The sequence below is a fragment of the Camellia sinensis genome, chromosome 4 (genome assembly GCF_055761805.1).
Source record: "Camellia sinensis isolate YWXY chromosome 4, ASM5576180v1, whole genome shotgun sequence".
Taxonomy (NCBI): domain Eukaryota; kingdom Viridiplantae; phylum Streptophyta; class Magnoliopsida; order Ericales; family Theaceae; genus Camellia; species Camellia sinensis.
In genome coordinates this window covers 158,954,008-158,979,017 of record NC_138964.1, presented here as the reverse complement: position 1 = coordinate 158,979,017, position 25,010 = coordinate 158,954,008, and the positions used below count along the sequence as shown (strand labels likewise).

Sequence of the window (25,010 nt, the reverse complement as noted above, 5' to 3'; positions counted from 1 at the left end):
AATCACGATTATTAATAAAAATAATAATAATCTATAATAGTAAAATAAAACAATTAATTTTGTGATTGTATGCAATAAAGTATAATTTAATAATAATAAGAATAATAATAACGGAAGTAATAAAATAAATAAGCTATATGTGCTATGTAAATTAATTTGTCATTGTGGTTATCAAATATATGATGAGGAGATTTATTTAGGGGCTAAGTTAATCACTAATTAATGTGACAAGATTAGCATGTATAGATATAATTAAACAAATTAAGTACCATTAATTACAAGGATTGTGAATCTGCTGAGATGAAGGAGTAGGGGGCCATCTGGACACCTAGGATTAGGGAGGGGAGGTGAGTCATCACCTTGGGGCCATTAGATAAGGATGAGTCATCACTTGGAGTTATGTGTATAAATAGGGGGAGGAGGTGCTGTAAAGTGAACGAAAAAACAAGGAAAAAAAACAAGAAAAAAAGAGAGAAGGAATCAACGAAAAAAAAAAAAAATAGAGAGCAAGGGACGGGTCGAAAACCAACGGAAATAGAAATGAATTAGTAAGACTCAATCTTAAGGTGAGATATATTATACCTTGAGTCACCATAATATATTTTACGTATATTTTGACTTACCATAATTTATTTTATACAAGTTATATTAATATTTCAACTATGTGGATGTAGACGTTCCCGAACGCCCAGGGAGGGCGAGTCCCCCTCGTTCTGTTCATATTGGGCTCACTACAGTTCAGGACTCTCAAATTGTCACGGTTCTAAATCTGAACCAAAGAGTCCAAATCCGGCAAATCGTTTTGAGAAAACAGATTTTGAAAGAAATGCCAAACATGGACTGCTTTGCCAGATACAGAGTTGCCACCTAAATATTTTATTTTTGGGAAAATTGAGGAAATCCTGACTCGTTTGCCTAAGGCCACGTGTCCGTCATCACCAAAGTTGCCTCGGCTCGGGAACTTGGGTACGATTGGCGAAGGTCACTTCGTGAGCACCCCCGTTCGCCCGATCAAAGATCGGCCTCTACTAATCATGATATCTATTTTTCAAAACATTATACGTTCTTATTCCGGTTATTAGCCTAGATTTACTATGTGATGCGCACAGCATACAAGTATAGACTGGATCGCCTGAATTGGAACAAAACATTTCATGTTTATTTTTGAAAGTGGTTTGATGGTGCTACCCGCAAGTAGGCTAAGACGTGGATTTGCCACCCTCGGGTGGGCTTAGAAAAAAAACATGATTTTGCCACTATCTAGTGGGCTCAAAACTCACAGTCAACGAATTGTTCCAATCCAAATAATCCAACCTTCACCCACAGGAATTCAGGCAGTTATATCACATAAGCAATTAGCCTCATGGTAAGCATGTTATTCATGGCAGTCACTCACACGCATGCAAGGATGCTAAAGCATAAAACTTACCGAGTACTCCAAGCCAAAACAGAAGCTAATTAGAAATCCATGCATGATCCTAATTATACAGAAATGCCTAATGCAACACATGCAAAAGTGCAACTATAGCAGGCTCGGTTATTCTAAACATGACATATGAAATGCTACAGCTAACATGTATTCAACTTGGAATTGAAAATACAATGCAGTTAGTATGATGCGCCGAGCCCGGTGCATGCAAAACAGATGAATGAATGCAAACATGCTGTCGTACTGTATGCTAATTTGAAACATGCCCTAATCTAACCATCATAAGCGGGTAAATAAAAGGGAGAAAGACGTGGGGTTGGAAGACATACATCACACACACGCACACTTATTACAACATTGCCCTCGCGCAGAGGGTCCGAATAAATAATATACAGTCCCAAATGAATAATTACAGTCCAAATATGTACAAAACCCTAATTAATTAACAAATTAAATTAGAAAAGCAATAAATTGGCGTGTAAGCCAGGAACTGCCTCAAATTTGCTCCGGATGATGAATGATGCATGCTCGGGTTGCCTTGTGCGGAGAATCCCTCGCGATGCCCCGGTTTGCCTCTGTTTGCAATTGTTCTTGGAATGCGTGGCAAGCTCCGGATGGCTGTCGATTTCTGATTTGCTGCAACAGAGAGCAACAAAGGGGCATGACAAAGTATTTTCACATATGTATGCATGATTACTCTTCAGGGAGTGTAGTCCTCGATCCTCGTGCTACCAATCACGCATATCGATGCATGATGGCCGAGGAGTCGAATTGCACGACTCAATATGAAATGAATGCACATATAAACACAACAAGACCTAAACTCCATCATGGATTATCCGGAGTGTCGGTGACTGGGAATTGAGACACGTTCCGTCACTTGAAGTACGAAACCTCATTTCCCGTGCTTGGGCTAACTCGTATCCCAAACGTAATGCAATATGCATGACATGCATGAATGCAATTCTAACATGCAACCTAGCATACACAATGCTATGAAATGGCATACACGATGCACGAGGTAACATGGCATACACAATGCGCTAACATACAACCTAGCATACACAATGCTATGAAATGGAATGACATACATAATGCACAATGGACTTACACCAATATGAGTGGACCTTAGCCACACTCACATTAGTAGCTATTAGATGAAAATGAGACACTCGAAATGCGTGCACACATGCACACGAACCGAGGACCAAGCCTAAGGCATCAAATACCACTCTACCCAAAGCATGGCAAGGCATGGAACATGATATGCAAACATGCGAATTTCAGCTCTGGAATATGACACAAAACAGCCCCGAAACATGGAAACATGGCACCCGATGCATGGAACGAATCCCGAAATTCGAAACTAGGCACATGGAATGACTTACAGCTATACAAAGCATGCATTATTTGATCATGAAGCATGAATAAAGATGCAATAAAGTCCCAAAACATGCATATTTCCAGTTTATAACAAGCCTCAAAAATGAACACAAATAAGGCAAATCTATCATTCAAAAATGGCCCTAAAAGAGAGATTAAACACAAGGGACAGAAGCTGACCCCAAATGGCAAAGAGTGCTTCAACAAAGTTGAAGAGGGGCTCAAAACAAAGTACTTTACAGTTTACATCAAGCCACGAAAATAATCACAAATAAGGCCAAACTATCATGCAAGAAAAGGGCTAAAAGAGGGGTAAAGAGACAAGTGGTAGCTTCTGTTCTCAAAAAGAGGATGTCCCTTCAACAAGGTTGAAGAGAGGCTCAAAAAAAGATATTTCACAGTTTATGGAAAAGTCCAAAACAGCTCACAAATAAGTCTAAAATACTATGTAAAAATTGGCCTAAAAGAGAGATAAAGAGGCAAGTGATAGCAGGAGATCTCAAACCGAGGAGAGCCCTTCAACAATGTTGAAGAGGGGCTCAAAAAAAGTTATTTTATAGTTTATTATCAAGTCCAAAACAACTCACAAATACGCCTAAAATACTATGCAAAAAATTGGCCTAAAAGAGAGATAAAGAGGCAAGTGGTAGTAGGAGACCTCAAACAGTAGGAGGTCCTTGATCAAACATGAAAAGAGGCTCAAAATATGACTATTTATAGTTTGGGTCGGAGCCCAAAAAATCTTGCAAGTATGGCTTAGATAGCATGCAAAACAAGGCAAGAAAAGAGGAAAAGAAGACTTACCCTTGAAGACCAATGAACCAGCAGCTCTTGGACCAAATTTCTGAGCCTTTAACCTCTCCAAAACAGTCCCAAAGTGCTGGAATGAAGGATGGAGGCCTTGTGCTATGAGGTGTAGGGTAAATGGTGTAGGACTTAAGGGGTTTTGATGCTTGGGGTAGAGAGAGAGAGAGATTGAATGCAAGAGCTCAAAACCAATTTTTGTAACCCTCAAACAAGGAGCTGAGGGGCTGGTTTTATAGAGGAGAGGAGTGGAAAAAAAGGAGGGAAAATCAAATTCAAATTTCCTCCCTAAAAGACCCTCCCTCGGATACAAGATCTGGGGGGAAACAGAGGGTACATTTGTAAGGAACCAGGTGAGAGGGTCATGGCCGGCCAGGTTCAGAAGGTTCAGGGGGCCGACCGGCCACCCCCCATGGCCGGCCGACCAAGGGTCAAAAGGGTCAAGGACAATTGCTGGTCGGCCATCTCAAAAAGGTGGCCTCCCATGTGTGCACAACACAACTATGTAGTCAAAACCTAGAAAAAGTGAACCAGGAGAGAGAAAAGACCACTTTTTAGAGGGGTTCAAAAGGTTCAGGCACAATTACTGGTCAGCCACCAAATAGTGGTGGCCTCCCAGGTGTGTACAACACAAATATGGGGTTTAGGGTTCAATAAAGTGGCCCCGGGGTGGTCAACATTGGCTTTCAAGTGAGGAAAACGGGCGTCGAAGAGCGATGAAGAAATAAAGCTGGCTTTTCAGAATAATTGCTGGCCTCCCACCCTCCTACAAGCTTCCTAACTATGAAAATAAGGTCTCCACCAAAAAAGAACCAAAACGGATGTAAAACGGAGGTTCGGGGACCGAAATGCGCGGCCCGGGGGCCCCGAAAATGGGCTGTTAAGCACCGGAGGTGGCATTCGACCATGAAGTTGGTCTCTCGGGCCACAATGTTCCTCAAAAGGGAGTAAATAAGGTGTGTGCCAAAAAACGGAGCAAACGGAAGTGGTTAGGCGGTCCCGAACTGAGGCACACAGCCGTCGGCTCCGAAAAATCGGAAACCGGGCTCCAAAATGCGAAAAATGGCCTACGACCACGAAACGTAGCCTACGGCCACTGAGAGATGATCTATGAGACCTCTCTCTCCCTTCGGGAAGAGAAAACAGAGCTTGGTTCGCAAACCAAGGCAAGGCACGAAAGAGTCCGGAAGTCCGGAGGCAAGGCCTGCAGCCGGGACTCTGAAACTTCTAAATGAGCGCAATATGCAATATCACCGAGCGTTCAATCAGTGACGTCTGAGTCTTAAGGTCGGTAAAAAATGGGGTGTCTACAGTTGCCCCTCTTTGACAGAACTCGGAAGTCATAAGTGACGGGAGTGAATGTCAAAGCCCACAGACGACCCATTTTTGACAAGGCAGAAGACTTAGGCAAACAGGCAAGACAAACAGAGATGTGCCCGCAGGCATGCCCGCAGGCAGGGGCAAAATGTAACCGACAATGCAAGAAGCCGAAGGTACTTCATGATCATGCAAATGCAGTAAGCTGTAATGAAGCACATATTCACAATAAATGCAACAATTTTAAGCAAGAATGCAAAGCAATAACCACATTTCATGCAGTTAAGAATACGGAGAATTATTCAATTCTCGCTACGTCTCACACGGAGAAAATACAATACCTGCGCGGTTCGTCTGGTCGCACCAGCCTCGAATGAATCGTACATGCAATATCGTGCCTCATGCTGCTGGGGATCTCTCGCTTCCTCTTGATTGAGCCACAGGTACTACTTTTCTCCCTGACTATGGTCGCAGTTTTCCCTATTCTCCAACAGGGTGACAGACTAGGCTGGTTCAGTATCCAGAATTGAGGCGCATACATATGCTATCTCAATCTATGGGGCTGCCATACAGATTTCAAGCCGAGGATATACTTCTGGGTATTTAAACCAGACTTTAGTCTCGGAAATCCCGAACCTTTGCGTTCTAGGCAATAGCCATTCGAACTCTAGTTTTCACTGTCTCAGTTGATCTCCTAGGAACTCACTACTAACATAGGCAGGTGGCTATACCAGACCACTGGAAGTCGTTCGGGCATGACAAATACCAAAGGAATTGCACCTTTAGAGGATTTAAGGTCTCCTAGACCCGGGAGTGCACAAGATAGTGCAAATAAAGATGCAGGATTTAAGGTCTCCTTAGACCGGAGGATTTAAGGTCTTCTAGACCAGACAATAAAATAGATACGATGTAATAGATGTGATGCAATAGATGCAAAGGGTGAACACACGCCAACCACGCTGGACTCGTGAATGGAGGAAGAACAAAGAAAATCAATCAAGAGCGCATTCCACGCAACCTAAGATAAATTCCAAACACGCTGAAATCGTGTGAGGAAAGGGAGGCTCCAAAAACAACCCGCCCAGTGCGTCTACAACACAACCTGGGATAAATTCCAAACACGCTGAAATCGTGTGAGGAAAAGAACACTTTAACCACGCTGAAATCGTGAGAAGAGGTCTGAAAACAACTGCTCAAGTGCGCGCATAACGCAACCTGAGATAAGATCCAAACACGCTGAAATTGTGTGAGGAACGGGACACTCAAACCATGTTGAAAACGTGAGAGGAGGTCCAACAACCCGCCCAGCGCGTCTACAACGCAACTGGAATAAATTCCAAACACGCTGAAATCGTGTGAGGAAAATAACACTCTAACCACGCTGAAATCGTGAGAAGAGGTCAGAAAACAACCGCTCAAGTGCGCGTACAACATAACCTGAGATAAGATCTAAACACGCTGAAATCGTGTGAGGAACGGGACACTCAAACCACGCCGAAAACGTGAGAGGAGGTCCAACAACCCGCCCAGTATGTCTACAACGCAACTAGGATAAATTCCAAACACGCTGAAATCGTGTGAGGAAAAGAACACTCTAACCACACTGAAATCGTGAGAAGAGGTCCGAAAACAACCGCTCAAGTGCGCGCACAACACAACCTGAGATAAGATCCAAACACGCTGAAATCGTGTGAGGAACGGGACACTCAAACCACGCTGAAATCGTGAGAGGAGGTCCAAAGACAACCCGCCCAGCGCGTCTACAACGCAACCGGTGATAAATTCCAAACACGGTGAAATCGTGTGAGGAAAAGAACACTTTAACCACGCCGAAATCGTGAGAAGAGGTCCGAAAACAACCGCTCAAGTGCACGCACAACGCAACTTGAGATAAGATCCAAACACGCTGAAATCGTGTGAGGAACGGGACACTCAAACCACGCTGAAATCGTGAGAGGAGGTCCAACAACCCGCCCAGTGCGTCTACAACGCAACCTGGGATAAATTCCAAACACGCTGAAACCGCGTAAGGAATGGGACACTCAAACCACATTGAAATCGTGAGAGAAGGTCCAAAAATAACCCGCCCAGCGTGTCTACAACGCAACCTGGGATAAATTCCAAACACGCTGAAATCGCGTAAGGAATGGGACACTCAAACCACGCTGAAATCGTGAGAGGAGGTCCAAAAATAACCCGCCCAGCGCGTCTACAACGCAACCTGGGATAAATTCCAAACACGCTGAAACCGCGTAAGGAATGGGACACTCAAACCACGCTGAAATTGTGAGAGGAGGTCCAAAGACAACCCGCCCAGCGCGTCTACAACGCAACCTGGGATAAATTCCAAACACGCTAAAATCGTGTGAGGAAAAGAACACTCAAACTACGCTGAAATCGTGAGATGAGGTCCAAAAACAACCGCCCAGGTGCGCGCACAACGCAACCTGAGAAAGTCCCGGAGGACAACGATTCTAAACGCAGCACGGCGCAAAAGGATATAAGATGCAAATAAATGCAATAAGTGCGATGATACAGTACATGTTACAAGCAATGTAGAGCATGATGTTTAGGGAATGCAATAAACAGACAAAGCGGCACTCTAGAAAGCACCTCATGGAGTGAGTGGCGGTAAACCGCTTTACTCTGACGGGGAATGGTACTTAGGGAGAGCATTTCTGATCGCCATTCTGGTTTGAAACAGTGAAACAGTTAACACAGTATCCTGTTCACTTTGAACACACAGCTCGTATCGGCATACTGCTTATTCTGAACACGCAGCTCATAACACAATATTCTACTTATTTTGGAACATACGGCTCACGTAGGACACCGCTGATTCTGAACACACGGTCCGTTCTGAACACAACTCATTCTGAACTCACAGCCCATAACACAGTATTTTGTTTATTCGGCACACAGCTCATACAAGACACTGCTCATTCTGAACATACGGGATGCAATGACGAAACTTGCCGAAGTTGAAACAATCTCGGATGCCCGATATTTTCCCTCTTTTCTTTTGCTTTGTAGCCCGGAACTTTCATAGCTTCAGATAGGTCCTGGTTTTACTGTTTTCACATGACCTGGGTTGAATCCCGCGGCTTTATGAAAGAACCAATCCTGATTTGCACAAATGTGGAGAACGACAGGGCACTCTGAGCACAAAACGATTTTTGAAATTGAAATGAGAAAAGGGTTCTCAACCGGGTGTTGAGCCTACAACTGACCACAGCTAAAACGACTCAACAATGGAAAACAAAGGGTAAACAACCTAAACGCATCGAGACACACTCGGAACGACTCAAAGCAAGAATCGAGACAAACAAAACGAAAGACACGACACACAGACGGGTTACAAAGACGAGAGACCTCTCAATTCGCGAGGAGCCAGTTTCTCCGGGCATTGTTTCCCACCCTTTCTCATTTATGATTCTCACATCACTTGGCCCTCAGGCTCTGTTTTTCTGAAAAAGCCCTTTCTTCACTTTTTCTCTCAGCGCACATCTCTCTATTCTTCAATCTCTCATTTTTTATCCCTCCCCTGGGTGGTTGATGGATAAACAGAAAGTTGCGGGCTCTTGCCCAACATAATCAGTTCGCGGCTATTTCCTCCGGTGACATCTGTCAATGCGCCGGATGAGGGAATGGAGTATCTTGATCCATGCCAATCTTGTGCTTCGCACTTGGTTTGATATCTCGCTGCTTGGAGGATGAGAGAGCTTTCAGCCCTTTTGTTGTCGCCTTCAGTTGTGCCTTTTCTGGTAGGTAGAGTGCCCTTCTTGGCAAGTATGGCGCCTTTTCTGGCATGTATGTTGACAATGGGGAAAAGACAGAACACCTGACTCAACTGTGCCCCTAGTTCATCATCTTGACCATTTTTTGTTTTGGCTTTCTACTAAAACAATTTTAACCAAAATGAGAGTTAGATTAACACGCTTGTTCGATTTTCTAATTCAAAATCATGCAAGTTAGGTTATGAGCACTGAAAATGTTTCTTTTTGGGTCCAAGAAAAAGGTCCAGTTTTGGAAAAAATGGAATAGTTTTCGAGAGAAGATTAGTCAACCTTAGTAAAAATTCTCAAAAACTATTTTTTCAAACGACCACTGCTCAACAAGCATAGAACCCACTCTCGAGATGCACAACCTCAGATTCGAAGGAAAATTGCCCCTTGCTTGAGGGGAGCTGCATGGCAACGGACAGTCGCCCCTTGTTTGAACGGCACTACAGCGCATTGAATGGCAACGGAAAGTTGCCCCTTGTTTGAACGGCACCACAGCGCATTGAATGGCAACGGAAAGTTACCCCTTGTTTGAATGGCCCCACAGCGCATTGTAGTCAGTCCTCAGAGTGACGAACACAACCAAATTCTCGGATACAGAGAAAACGAAGATGATCAAAACCATTACATGGGCACAATCAATTTGAAGTGTTTTACGGCTGGACTTCAGAACGAAGTTGCCTACGTATCCCAAAGATGGGAATCAAGTCTTACATAGTTCGGGGTTAAGGTACACTCGGATATTTTAACCTCTCCTTTTGCACTCTAACTTTTACCAAGGCCGCCCTTTCGGGTTTTCAACCTTGCGAGCTATGTTCTTCTTTTCTTTTCTTTTCATCTTTTTTTTTTTTTTTTTTTTTTTGTTCTTTGCATTTTTCTTTTTCTTTTTTTTTTGTTCTTTTTCTTGCTCTAACTTTTGCCTGGGTCGCCTTTCCAGGTTTTCGGCCCAGCGAGCCTCTCAAGGGTAAAAGTGTAGCTTGGTCCATGTCAAATGGTTCTGAGATCTCGAATCCGTCTGAATCCAAGAGAGTGGCTGCTGTTCGCTGACGATGCAGGAGTCCATCCCGTGGAGGCTGAATTTGCCTCTAGTGTTGTAGATCGGAACTCAGTTTTTCTTTAGCAATACTTTCTTCTCTCTTCCCCTCTCGGATTTGGCATTCTTGCCGATCTTTGTTAGCTTGAGAAACATCTCAATTTTTTTTGACTCTTCGAGCACATCTGACAGTTTTGCCCCTAGTTTAAGGGCTTTTGATCTAGCTTCACAAGCTTCCTTTGAAAACACTTGATCTTCTTGATCTGACTTTTCTTGCCCCTAGTTCGATGGCTACTTCGAATCTGGCCACGCAAGCCTCACATTATGGTTGACCTTTGAACTTTCTGAGTCTGAGTTCGAGATTTGAAAGCAAGGGGTCGAGTCTCGAGGCTGAGAGCGATCCTAGGCTGCACAATCTCAAGAGCGATTCCATATAGGTCTTCGCAGGACCGCGCAAAACATTTTTTGAAATCTTTTAAGAAAACGACTAGTCGCTTGCGCTGAAGACAATGTAGAACCAATCTGGATCAAGCCAGGATCCTTCCCAGTACTCACACTAACAAGCATGATTTCATTCATTAAGGACTTAGCATGCCTCTCTTTCTCTCAATTTGATCAAATTTTTGCAAAACCCGAGGAATTCCTTCCTCTTCGTTTTCACTGCAGTGTTCAAAAAAAAGTTTTGAAAAACTTAGGTCAATGCAATAATTTCAAGGCACAAGAGAGCAGGTGGAATGCACTGCCGCTTCATTCAAATCCCAGCACAACTAGCACACGGTAGAAGCAAACACAAGAGTGCGAAAATTACTGTTGTTTCATTCAGATCTGTTGGCACAACTGGCTCCTCGGCAGAAACAGACTCAAAAGAAAACAAAAAGACAAACACAAAACAAGCAAGTGATGCCCAAGGTAACACCCCCAAAATCACCAGACTCCAACAAAACAGGACTGACTCGGTACAACAAGACAGACCCGACTGACTTGGTACAACAATACAGACCCAACTGACTCAGTAAGAAAAGACTGACTCTATACAAAACAACAAGACTGACTCAATATCCAAGTCAGAAAACACAAAAACTGGTGTTTGCATATTGCTCAGAACAGTGCGTGCCATTTCCACGTCTGGAGTTAATCGAGTGCCACTCGCAAGTGGTTCATCCCCCGATCACATCACACATTATCCCCCAAGTTCACCAATCCAGTGCCGATAGACTTTGCAGGGCTTGGCAGGAGGACAACCCCATTGTCAAACAGATCCTGTACTTCGTGGCGAAGACGAAAGCAGTTGTCAGTACCATGACCGGTTTGTTGATGGAAGGCACAGTATTGGGCAGCATTATGCGTAGCCGGAAGAGGATTCGGGAGAGGCCGAGGCTCAAGGGGTTTGAGATGGCTTTGTCTTATAAGGATTTGGAAAGCTTTGGATAAAGGCATGTGGAGGGCATGGAAGACCCTCTGACCTCGGGGTTGGTACTTCAAAGTTTGTGGATTTTTACTGGATACACCAGCAACGGGATTGATGGGCGCCGACTGGGTTTGCTGATCTCTTCTGAGTGCAGGATTATAGCTGAAAGGAACATTTCTAATACAACGACCCTTCTCCTGGCTTGGCCCTTGATTCAAACTGCTCTCATTTTGAGTGGCAAAAGCGCCATCCACAATCTTTGCAACAACTACAATTACTTGCCGTTTATTCAGCCCTTCAGCTTTCAAAGCCTCCATAGCCCACTGAAGGTGTTCATGGGGACCAATGCCTGCCCCTACCTTGTTCTTACCGTCTGCCTCCACTTTGCCAAGGGTTTGGCTTTCTTCGAATGCAGCTAGTCCCAAGATTGGGGAGCCTTTTGTCATGGAATTCCCGGTATGTGATGTGGTCGATGAGGGAGCCAATGTCTCGGAGGCCAGATTTATCACAGTTCTCTGAAGATCTTCGATCATTCTTTTCAGCTCAGAAGTAGTGGGCTCACGGGTTTGAGATGAATGGGGTCCAGGTGCATCCATCATGCATAAGTCCATGCTTTCTGGAATGAACACCTCAAGCTTGGGTAGATGGGCTGGGGTGATGTATACGCTGGGGTCGAAGGTGGATGGTAGTGTATGGATGAGGTTGAGGTGGGGAGGTGACGAGTTAGTATTAACCTGAGGTCCTTTGGGTGGAGCTAGGGTCTCTTCATCAATAAGATCCTGAATCTTATGACGGAGGCAGACGCAACGGTTCGTATCATGACCGTGTTGTTGATGATAGGCACAGTATTTAGCTGGGTCATATCTTGGTGGAAGAGGATTTGGAAGGGGTTGGGGTTCTAGGAGTTCTAGGTGCCATTCTTCTTGCAGCTTTTTCAAAGCTTGGGAGAGACTCATGTAAAGAGGGTTGAACTTTCGGGCTTGGGGCCGAGTTGAAGTGGTTGGTTTTTGGCCATTGAGGGAAGTGGTGATAGTGTCTACTTCTGAGCATTTCGCAGTTGTGCTACCATCAGTAGTAGCATTGGAACTGCGAGCAACATTCCCCTTCGAAGGCTCATTATCTTCTGCAAAGATCCCTTATCTGATGGCATCCTCGATTTGAACCCCCATTTCATGAAGGGCTGGAAAGGTAAACAGAGATAGAACGACCATCTTTTGTAGTAACTTGCTATGCAGATTCTGAACAATCATCCTGATCTGATCTTTGTTGGAAGGCCTTGTAGTCATCATTGATGCCTTTGCTCTCCATCTTGTCACGAACTCTAAGAAACCCTCCTTTGGCTCTTAGCGGGTGACTTCGAGATCACGAGTCGTGACCTCGATCTGTGTGTTGTAAGAGTATTGAGCAATAAAGGCCTCAACCAGCCCTTCCCAGTTCTGTTTCACAGAGTTCTCTAATTTTGCATACCAGATTGCGGCTATCCCAGATAGGGTTCGGCCGAATAGTGATAATTTCTGGGCTGTGGTCAAACCCATTGGCCTCAAGATATCAGAAACCAATTAAAGGTGCACCATTGGGTCTTCAAAGCTATCAAAACGATCGATATGCGACATTTTAAACCGCTCCGGCAAGGTCACCACTGAGTCGGTATAACCATCCTCTATATCAGGAATAGAGCGGGCCCCCTGAGACTTTTTGAACAATTTCTCAAGCTTGCTCACTTTCAATGCTGTGGGGTCCATCTCGAACTCAAAGGGGGAGTTTGGCAGGTTGGTGGGTGTTTAGACAGCTGGGGTAGCATCGGGGGCGGAGCTGGCCCGCTTGAAATGTCCGTATCATCCTGGACGTGGGTTGTCTCCCCGAGTATGGGAACTCTTGGTGGGGGGGAGCTTGGTGTGAAGTAGATACTCCAGTTTGCTGCTCTAACCTGGCAATTGTCTCTGCCTGTTGGGCTATGACCACGGCTTGTTGCTTGGTGAATTCCGCTTGACGGACAACATCTTGCTGCATGGCTTTCATACTATCCTGGAGTTGGCGCACCATCTCTTCCAGACCCGACATATTGTCCTGATCTAACTGAGCAACTGGTATACCTGTGTCTGCAGTAGGCTCAGAAATCTCAACCTGGCTGTTCAAAGACCACTGAGCTGGTAGCTGCTGTACTGGTGATCTGTGCCTGACCGACCTTTTCACCCTGCCTCTGGTAAAGGAACACTGATTGCCTTTGAACTGAATCTCTGACCCGACAAAGTCCATCAACACAAGTTCGGTGTACCCGGGGCATATTGGAGCCCTCTGAAGCTATGGTTCTCAGACTACCTAGTAAAAGAGAAAACATGCAGCATTTCAGCCCGATTTCACGATAACCCATATGAGCAGAGCTAAATGACTGTGCGTGCCTCCTACAGAATTTTGCCCAAAATTTTGCCCGTAAACTGATACCCTCAGGTGAACTGAATCCCAAAGTACTGAACTAGTGCCCGCAGGCCTGATGCCCAAACTACTAAACTGGTGCCTGCAGGCCTGATGCCCAAACTTGTAGACTAATATATGCATTCCTATAGAGACGCACTCTAAAAGCACATAGCAGACAAGTGAGAGCCAAAACACCCCTATGTTGGGGTAGGGTTTCCCTGTTCTATTTTGTCAGGAGCTAGGGTTTCACTACGCACGCAGCGGTTTCAAACAACCTAAATCGGGTAAGTAACCTGTCCTAGCTTGGAATGGTCACTATGGATTCCGAATATGCACTAGGTCGAATGGTCAAAAGGGTGCCCCGGTAAAACCGGGGTTTGTGTTCTCATACTGGCAGAGCCCACAACCGGTCAGCCTTATAGTCATGCCTTGACAAGACAAGCCTCCAGCAAACCGTTCAGGAATAGCAGATGGCAAACACGGTGTCCTAGGCGCACCAATGCACATGTAATGCAAAGAAACACACAAGTGTAGTAAAAAACAGATATCATGAGTTCGAGTCAAGTTCTCTAACTCCTCAGCAGAGTCGCCAGAAACTGTAAACGTCCCCGAACGCCCCGGGAGGGCAAGTCCCCCCCGTTCTGTTCATATTGGGCTCACTACAGTTCAGGACTCTCAAATTGTCACGGTTCTAAATCTGAACCAAAGAGTCCAAATTCGACAAATCGTTTTGAGAAAACTGATTTTGAAAGAAGTGCCAAACATGGACTGCTTTGCCAGATACAGAGTCGCCACCTAAATATTTTATTTTTGGGGAAATTTAGGAAACCCTGACTTGTTTGCCTAAGGCCACGTGTCCGTCATCACCAAAGTTGTCTCGGCTCGGGAACTTGGGTACGATTGGGGAAGGTCACTTCGTGAGCACCCCCGCTCGCCCGATCAAAGATCGGTCTCTACTAATCATGATATCTATTTTTGAAAACATTATGCGTTCTTATTCCGGTTATTAGCCTAGATTTACTATGTGATGTGCACAGCATACAAGTATAGACTGGATCGCCTGAATTGGAACAAAACATTTCATGTTTATTTTTGAAAGTGGTTTGATGGTGCTACCTGCAAGTAGGCTAAGACGTGGATTTGCCACCCTCGGTTGGGCTTAGAAAAAAAACATGATTTTGCCACTATCTAGTGGGCTTAAAACTCACAGTCAACGAATTGTTCCAATCCAAATAATCCAACCTTCACCCACAGGCATTCAGGCAGTTATATCACATAAGCAATTAGCCTCATGGTAAGCATGCTATTCATGGCAGTCACTCACACGTATGCAAGGATGCTAAAGCATAAAACTTACCGAGTACTCCAAGCCAAAACAGAAGCTAATTAGAAATCCACGCATGATCCTAATTATACAGAAATGCCTAATGCAACACATGCAAAAGTGCAACTATAGCAGGCTCGGCTATTCTAAACATGACATATGAAATGCTACAGCTAACATGTATTCAACTTGGAATTGAAAATACAATGCAGTTAGTATGATGCGCCGAGCCCGGTGCATGCAAAACAGATGAATGAATACAAACATGCTGTCGTACTGTATGCTAATTTGAAACATGTCTTAATCTAACCATCATAAGCGGGTAAATAAAAGGGAGAAAGACGTGGGGTTGGAAGACATACATCACACACATGCACACTTATTACAACATTGCCCTCGCGCAGAGGGTCCGAATAAATAATATACAGTCCCAAATGAAAAATTACAGTCAAAATATGTACAAAACCCTAATTAATTAACAAATTAAATTAGGAAAGCAATAAATTGGCGTGCAAGCCAGGGACTGCCTCAAATCTGCTCCGGATGATGAATGATGCATGCTCGGGTTGCCTTGTGCGGAGAATCCCTCGCGATGCCCCGGTTTGCCTCTGTTTGTAATTGTTCTTGGAATGCGTGTCAAGCTCCAGAAGGCTGTCAATTTCTGATTGCTGCAACAGAGAGCAACAAAGGGGTATGGCAAAATATTTTCACATATGTATGCATGATTACTCTTCAAGGAGTGTAGTCCTCGATTCTCGTGCCACCAATCACGCATATCGATGCATGATGGCCGAGGAGTCGAATTGCACGACTCAATATGAAATGAATGCACATATAAACACAACAAGACCTAAACTCCATCATAGATTATCCGGAGTGTCGGTGACTGGGAATTGAGACACGTTCCGTCACTCGAAGTACGAAACGTCCCTCGTTTCCCGTGCTTGGGCTAACTCCTATCCCAAACGCAATGCAATATGCATGAATGCAATTCTAACATGCAACCTAGCATACACAATGCTATGAAATGGCATACACGATGCACGAGGTAACATGACATACACAATGCGCTAACATACAACCTAGCATACACAATGCTATGAAATGGAATGACATACATAATGCACAATGGACTTACACCAATATGAGTGGACCTCAGCCACACTCACATTAGTAGCCATTAGATGAAAATGAGACACTCGAAATGCTTACACACATGGACGCGAACCGAGGACCAAGCCTAAGGCATCAAATGCCACTCTACCCAAAGCATGGCAAGGCATGGAACATGATATGCAAACATGCGAATTTCAGCACTGGAATATGATACAAAATAGCCCCGAAACATGGAAACATGGCACCCGATGCATGGAACGAACCCCGAAATTCGAAACTAGGCACATGGAATGACTTACAGCTATACAAAGCATGTATTATTTGATCATGAAGCATGAAGACAGATGCAATAAAGTCCCAAAACATGCATATTTTCAGTTTATAACAAGCCTAAAAAATGAACACAAATAGGGCTAATCTATCATGCAAAAATGGCCCTAAAAGAGAGATTAAACACAAGGGACAGCAGATGACCCCAAATGGAAAAGATCCCTTCAACAAAGTTGAAGAGAGGCTCAAAAAAAGGAACTTTACAGTTTACATCAAGCCACAAAAATAATCACAAATAAGGCCAAACTATCATGCAAGAAAATGGCTAAAAAAGGGGTAAAGAGACAAGTGGTAGCTTCTGTTCTCAAACAGAGGAGAGTCCTTCAACAATGTTGAATAGGGGCTCAAAAAAAGATATTTCACAGTTTATGTAAAAGCCCAAAACAGCTCACAAATAAGCCTAAAATACTATGCAAAAATTGGCCTAAAAGAGAGATAAAGAGGCAAGTGATAGAAGGATACCTTAAACCGAGGAGAGCCCTTCAACAATGTTTAAGAGGGGCTCAAAAAAAGTTATTTTACAGTTTATTACTAAGTCCAAAAAAACTCACAAATAAGCCTAAAATACTATGCAAAAAATTGGTCTAAAAGAGAGATAAAGAGGCAAGTGGTAGTAGAAGACCTCAAACAGCAGGAGGTCCTTGATCAAACATGAAAAGGGGCTCAAATTATGACTATTTACAGTTTGGGTCGGAGCCCAAAAAACCTTTCAAGTATGGCTTAGATAGCATGCAAAACAAGGCAAGAAAAGAGGAAAAGAAGACTTACCCTTGAAGACCAATGAACCAGCAGCTCTTGGACCAAATTTCTGAGCCTTTAACCTCTCCAAAACAGTCCCAAAGTGCTGGAATGAAGGATGGAGGCCTTGTGCTATGAGGTGTAAGGTAAATGGTGTAGGACTTAAGAGGTTTTGATGCTTGGGGTAGAGAGAGAGAGAGATTGAATGCAAGAGCTCAAAACCAATTTTTGTAACCCTCAAACAAGGAGCTGAGGGGTTGGTTTTATAGAGGAGAGGAGTGGAGAAAAAAGGGGGGAAAATCAAATTCAAATTTTCCCCCCTAAAAGACCCTCCCTCGGATACAAGACATGGAGGGAAACAGAGAGTACAGCTGTAAGGAACCAGGTGAGAGGGTCATGGCCGGCCAGGTTCAGAAGGTTCAGGGGGCCGGCCGGCTACCCCCCATGGCCGGCTGACCAAGGGTCAAAAGGGTCAAGGACAATTGCTGGTCGGCCATCTAAAAAAGGTGGCCTCCCATATGTGCATAACACAACTATGTAGTCAAAACCCAGAAAAAGTGAACTAGGAGAGAGAAAAGACCATTTTTTAGAGGGGTTCAAAAGGTTCAGGCACAATTACTGGTCGGCCACCAAATATTGGTGGCCTCCCAGGTGTGTACAACACAAATATGGGATTTAGGGTTCAATAAAGTGGCCCCGGGGCGGTCAACATTGGCTTTCAAGTGAGGAAAACGGGCGTCGAAGAGCGATGAAGAAATAAAGCTGGCTTTTCAGAACAATTGCTGGCCTCCCACCCTCCTACAAGCTTCCTAACTATGAAAATAAGGTCTCCACCAAAAAAAAACCAAAACAGATGCAAAACGAAGGTTCGGGGACCGAAACGCGTGGCCCGGGGGCCCCGAAAATGGGTTGTTAAGCACCGGAGGTGGCATTCGACCACGAAGTTGGTCTCTCGGGCCACAGTGTTCCTCAAAAGGGAGTAAATAAGGTGTGTGCCAAAAACCGGAGCAAACGGAGGTGGTTAGGCGGTCCCGAACAGAGGCACACGGCCGTCGGCTCAGAAAAATTGGAAACCGGGCTCCAAAAAGGGAAAAATGGCCTACGACCACGAAACGTAGCCTACGGCCACTGAGAGATGATCTACGAGACCTCTTTCTCCCTTCGGGAAGAGTAAAGAGAGAAAACAGAGCCTGGTTCGCAAACCGAGACAAGGCACGAAAGAGTCTGAAAGTCCGGAGGCAAGGCTTACAGCTGGGACTCTGAAACTTCTGAACGAGCGCAATATGCAATATCACCGAGCGCTCAATCAGTGACGTTTGAGTTTTAAGGTCGGTCAAAAATGGGGTGTCTACAGTGGATTAATTTTTGAACTCTATTTGTTTAAAATAAAACCCATGGATATGTATGTTTAAATTTTAAAGAATATTTGACTGTGACCTTATAAACAATTATGTTTTGTAAGTACCACATGGGAGTCCCACGCTTTGGGGGACTTAAAAAATCATTGGCCTCCGTTTGGCCACTTTGTGGTCCTCTGTTTGTCATGGATCCATTGGCCTCTATTCTGACTGTCACTTCTGTGACTTCTGTTCTATTCTGTTCTGTTCTGTATCGTGGTTATGGTTATTTATTTATATAATTTATGTATTTTAGTTTCTGCCACTTAAATGATTTATTTACCAAATTAAGTTATGTAAATGTTTTGGCTTAACTAACTATCCATGGTTATTTTATATTCCTTATACTCTTGGCATAATATTTCTCACTCTGCTGTGTGCTTATAGCTGTTACTCTTTCAGGAGGTGAGATGTAAGGAAGACCCATAACCTCGTGTAGTGGAACCTGTGCAAGAAATTGATGCAGATCCGTTAATTTGTTTTTCTTTTCTTTTCTTCCTATCATTTTTTTTCTGATGGCTGGTCGCTGCATAATAAAATAATAAAAGCCTATGGATGTACTCTTTTTTTTTTTTAGTAGAATGAAGTAACTTTCTGTTTAATTATTTTTATTTTCGTTTACCTCCGCTTGTGCAGTTTAATTTGCTACGATTAGAATAAGTTAGTAAGTTGCGATTCTAACCCTAAACCCCTAAGATTGGGTCGTGACAAAGGTGGTATCAGAGCAATGGTTCATTAAAAAAAAATGCTATTTTAATTTGATCAGAAAGTTCAAAAAGTTAGAAATAAATCTATAAATAAAACTATATAGCTAGATAAACATAATATAAATAAATAAATATTTACCTGCAACGCTAGTTCTTTTGTGTAAAATCTCACGTTTCTTCTGGTGATGTAGGAATGTCCGAGATTAACCTTGATGATGCATTTTGGGATGAGCTTAGGGCCATTAATTTAGATGAGATTTTAGCAGAGCACTCCGCCCCCGCCTCACCTGAAGGATGGGGAGATTAAGAGGATATAATTAGAGGACTGCATCCAGGCCTTGCCCAATTGATAAGTCGACTAATCTATATACAGGCTAATCCTACTGATGTCCCACATTTACTATGGAAGCAAAGCCATGCCTATACGCACGGACGTTTTCTTGGACTCACTTGTGTCCTTGGCATTGCCCCGGGACATGACCGCCCGTACTACATCATAGGCCCTCTACCCCTAGATTTTGTAGCAAGAAGGGGGAACGTGTACCCCGAGGACTATATTTTTACCACTATCCCTAACCTGCTGGAGATAATTAATATTCAAAATGTTAACTTTAATAATGACTTGTCATATATCGAGACACCCTGCTAGATTGTCGATCGAGCATTTTTGGGATATATACAGTTTGTCCCTATTTTCATAGTCTCGGCAGCATGGATATGTTTTGGTGTAGTCCAATTAGGATGGGAATTTGAGCTTTTTATGCAACACTACTTCCCATGGTTGTTCGGCCCGTTTGACCCACCACTCTAGATTTGGTAGAAGAAAACATTTTTGCACGCTGACCATGATGTGTTATAATCCCTTTTTGTTGTCTTTTTTGTTTTTGTTTTGTTTTACCACAGGGATGAGACACTAACATATTCTGACTTTTGAAACAAAGTGCAATATTAATTGTAAAAATAGTAAAGTTGGTATTTTATATAGATATAGATTGCGCTACACATGCTGCATTATGAATGTAATGCCTCATTTATTACTTTGTAGAATGGCCAATAATGGTAACGGAAGCGCATCATCAGTCAGTGGCACAGAATCGATGGAAAGAATAATGGAAAGAGCGGTTACTAACTTTTTGCAAGCCTTGCAGACTAACATTAACAATGGGATGCCGACATGGCAAGAAGAGCCGGTTACCATAAAACAGTTCTAAGATCTGAAACCCATCACATTTATCGGTAGTCCAAACCCAATGGTAGTGGATGCTTGGGTGAAAGACATGGAAAAGATTTTTCACGCCCTACCCTACACCTAAAGACGAGAGGTAACTTTCGCCACTTTTACTTTTAAAGACAATGCACAAGAATGGTGAAATTGCGACTTGGGCAAGATTCTTAGAAATATTTTACGAAAAATACTTTCCAGATTCATTACAGGAACAGAAGACATCAGAATTCATACATCTAAAACAAGGAACCATGACGGTGGCCGAATACGAGAGCAAGTTCACACAACTTGCTCGGTTTACGACATACGTCATCCCCACCGAAACTCGAAAAGTAAGAAAATTTGAAGCAGGATTGGATGCTGAAATTAAAGATAGGCTTGAGGTCTTGAAACTGCCAACCTATGCAGAAGTGGTAGACCGGGCGTACATTGCAAAAAAGGGAATTAAAGCCTCGCGTTCCGGGTAACCAAGCTAAAAGAAGCGATTATGAGAAAGAGACAATAGAAGACCTGGTGTTGCGCCTCCTAAGAAGGTGAATACGGGCACAACCAATTCAGGCCATCAAGGTCCTACTAACCCCCGAGGTGGCACTATTCCAATTTGTCCCACTTGTGGAAAGGCTCATTGGGGACAATGCCATCGAGACACGGGAGCATGCTTTAAATGCAGTCAAGTTGGCCACCTGCTGAGGGATTGTCCAAAGCTGACCAATTCTGCAGCTAGCCCCTCTAGCGCAGTCAGAAAACCCGTAGCACCTAGAGGAGAAAGGAAAGACCAAAAACGCCAAGGAATGGCTTTTGCCTTGGTACTTGGAATACCAGAAGACCGAAAACATTGTGTCAGGTATACTTTCTGTCTATGGTCATTGAGCACCCGCCTTTAATGGAATCTTCCTATAACAACAGCTATCAAGCAAACATTGGAATGGCGCCGTACGAAGCTCTGTATGGAAAGAGATGCTGATCACCTTTATGCTAGACAGAAGTTGGGGACAGGAAACTGTTAGGCCCCGAGATCGTGTGAGTGACAAGTGAGAAAATCCAACTCATCCAACAGCAAATTCGCGCTGCTCAGAGCTGCCAGAAAAATTATGCAGATACATGAAGATGGGACTTGGAATTTCAAGTAGGGGATCATGTGTTCCTCAAGATCTCACCAACAAGAGAAGTTATCTGATTTGAAAAGCAAGGAAAGCTAAACCCACGTTACATCGGGCCATTCGAGATACTGGAAAGGATTGGCCTTGTAGCCTATCGCCTTGCACTACCACCTGAATTATCCAATGTCCACAATGTGTTTCACGTTTCAATGCCTCGACGGTATCTTCGAGATCCATAACAAGTTATTGATTATGAGGACTTGGAAGTTCAAGAGAACCTTTCTTATGAAGAGCAACCAATATAGATTCTCGATCGTTGTGATGAAGTTCTTCGAAATAAGACCATCCCGCTGGTAAAAGTTTTATGGAGAAATCATCGAATCGAAGAAGCGACATGGGAAACTGATAGTCAAATGCGAGCCAAATACCCGCACCTTTTCGAAAATTAAGGTACGTCAAGTTTGGGGACAAACTTCTATTTAGGAGGAGAGAAATGTGACACCCTAAATATTTAATTAATACCACAACCAACCACGATTATTAATAAAAATGATAATAATCTATAATATTAAAATAAAATAATTAATTTTGTGATTGTATGCGATAAAGTATAAGTTAATAATAATCATAAGAATAATAATAATGGAAGTAATAATATAAATAAGCTATACGTGCTATGTAAATTAATTTGTCATTGTGGTTATCAAATATATAATGAGGAGATTTATTCAGGGGCTAAGTTAATCACTAATTAATGTGAGAAGATTAGCATGTATAGATATAATTAAACAAATTAAGTACCATTAATTACAATGATTGCGAATATGCTGCGATGAAGGAGTGAGGGGCCATCTGGACACCTAGGATTAGAGAGGACAGGAGAGGTGAGTCATCACCTTGGGGCCATTAGATAAGGATGAGTCATCACTTGAAGTTATGTGTATAAATAGGGGGAGGAGGTGCTGTAAAGTGAACGGAAAAACAAAGAAAAAAAAAAGGAGAAGGAATCAACAAAAATAAAATAAAATAAAGAGCAAAGGAGGGGCCGAAAACCAACGAAAATCGAAAGGAATTAGTAAGACTCAATCTTAAGGTGAGATATATTATACCTCGAGTCACCATAATATATTTTACATATGTTTTGACTTACCATAATTTATTTTATACAAGTTATATTTTATAAGTTATATTAATATTTCAACTATGTGGATTAATTTTTGAACTCTATTTGTTTAAAATAAAATCCATGGATATGTTTGTTTAAATTTTAAAGAATATTTGACTGTGACCTTATAAAAAATTATGTTTTGTAAGTACCACCACGGGAGTCCCACGCCTTAGGAGACTTAAATAACCAATGGCCTCCGTTTGGCCACTTTGTGGTCCTCTGTTTGTCATGGATCCATTGGCCTTTGTTCTGACTGTCACTTCTGCCACTTAAATGATTTATTTACCAAATTAAGTTATGTAAATGTTTTGGCTTAACTAACTATCCATGGTTATTTTGTATTCCCTATGCTCTTGGCATAATATTTCTCACTCTGCTGTGTGCTTATAGCTGTTACCCTTTCAGGTGATGAGATGTAAGGAAGACCCATAACCTCGTGTAACGGAACCTGTGCAAGAAATTGATGCAGATCCGTTAATTTGTTTTTCTTTTCTTTTCTTCCTGTCGTTTTTTTTTTTTTTTTTTTTTAAATTTTTTATGGCCAGTCGCTGCTTAATAAAATAATAAAAGCCTATGGATGTACTCTTTTTTTTTTAAATTTTTTTTTTATAGTAGAATGAAGTAACTTTCTGTTTAATTATTTTTATTTCCGTTTGCCTTCGCTTGCATAGTTTAATTTGCTACGATTAGAATAAGTTAGTAAGTTGCGATTCTAACCCTAAGCCCCTAAGGTTGGGTCACGACATCCTCTAGCTAAATTAAGGGCAATTTGCACCCTAGTAGACCATGGCAATGGGCCCCCTATCTAAAAGCAACATAAGTTATACAATCATAAAACAGAGTGAAATACCAAGGGATAGAATTCACACTTCATGGATGCATAAGAATTTTTCACCTAAACCACGCATACCTTCCTTTCACCACAAAATAAACCAGTGTGTGCAATTTGACCGGCCAACTGAAAAGAAACAAATGAAAATGAATTCAATATATACACATATACATATTACTTCTCTAAGTCACATACTGGAATTATAAAAGCAAAAGAGAAGAGTTTCTAATAGTACACAACAAAACAAATAGACTAATACTTTAAGAAGAAGTGCTAATTTAATTGCAATTTTCAAACCATCTAGCAACAAGAAAATTCAGAATTAAAATTTCCTAGCAAACAAGAACAATAATGTTCAAAAAAAAAAAAAAGAAGAAAGTTGACACTTGTCATCAAACATGTTGCGGGTACCTATTGCCTCATCAACCAGAGAAGCTATTACACAATTTTGGAACCAACACATTTCATCAAACATTTGGTAGGCAACCCCACCTCCGCACACTGTGTTGCCAATACCCATTCAGTTAAAGAAAAAAGAGAGATATGCAACTATTCAATGCCCTCACCTCGCTCTTCCTAATCGGCCCTCTTCCACCGTCACCTTCACCATCACGTACACCCCCAACTCTTCATCCTCTTTCATCTTAACTCTATATCTCCACCACCGCTGAACCCAGCATGACTACCATCTGTGGTTTGTCAGCAATCAACACAACAATCACAACAATCATATGGCCATTGACAATGTCAAATAACCCTCTCCAACACCATAGTATTTACCTCAACTTTCTCCCACTCGTATTCTTTGTTATTTACACAAACACTTGACCCTAGAAATTATAAGTTGCATAAATAGTGTTTCCCTATACACACACACAGAGATGTGCATATAAAAGGTGAATTGTTGTTGACATACCTTGGAAACAGTGGTTGAAGAAAGGGGTTGGGTGGCAGAAGCAGAGGTCCCTGGGTTTAGAGGAGGATTTATGGGTGAAATTGACGAGACCTGCAAGATAGAAAGCACAAATATATAAAATTAAACAACCATGTGCCAATGTAGATTCATTTTTCAATTTGGAACTGGACAATAATCTAATTGGATTGAAAAGGCAAGCATTTTAGTAGAAAGAAAGGAATAAAAGGAAGAGAAACAGACAGTGAGTTTAGGGGAGGCAAAGGGATCATCGTCAAGAGGGTTTTGTCTGTGTGAGAGAGACCCGCATGTTTGTGCAATTTTCCTTGCTGCTCTTTTCAGTTTCGACGAAGCTCCTTATTCCCCTACATATTAGGGAAAGAGAGGCAGAGAGAGAGAGAGAGAGAGAGATAAAGAGTAGGAAAAATAGATGGGACATACCTAGGCGTAATGCTTAAATAGTAGATCGATGGTGGTGCTCGATGGCGGTGATGCTCCTTACCCGACAATGATGGAAACAAAGTGACAAAGATTCAATATCAAAAGGAGGGCAACCAACATGTGTGTGTGTGTGTGTGTGAGAGAGAGA

The 25,010-nt window shown here is 42.7% G+C and overlaps 1 long non-coding RNA gene across 3 annotated transcripts; it reads right to left on the bottom strand.

The window, feature by feature from the left end:
* Window positions 1-108: 108 nt before the first annotated feature.
* Window positions 109-25,010, bottom strand: LOC114314139 (uncharacterized). Of its 3 annotated transcripts, none has more exons than XR_014327746.1 (5): window positions 24,665-25,010; window positions 24,425-24,514; window positions 23,587-23,634; window positions 19,323-19,470; window positions 109-2,065 (listed from the first exon to the last, which is right to left on the bottom strand). It is a non-coding gene; the product is annotated as an uncharacterized LOC114314139 (long non-coding RNA). The 3 variants fall into 3 exon arrangements; XR_003647392.2 differs by lacking the exon at window positions 109-2,065 and adding an exon at window positions 15,247-15,563; XR_014327745.1 differs by lacking the exons at window positions 109-2,065; window positions 19,323-19,470 and adding an exon at window positions 15,247-15,563.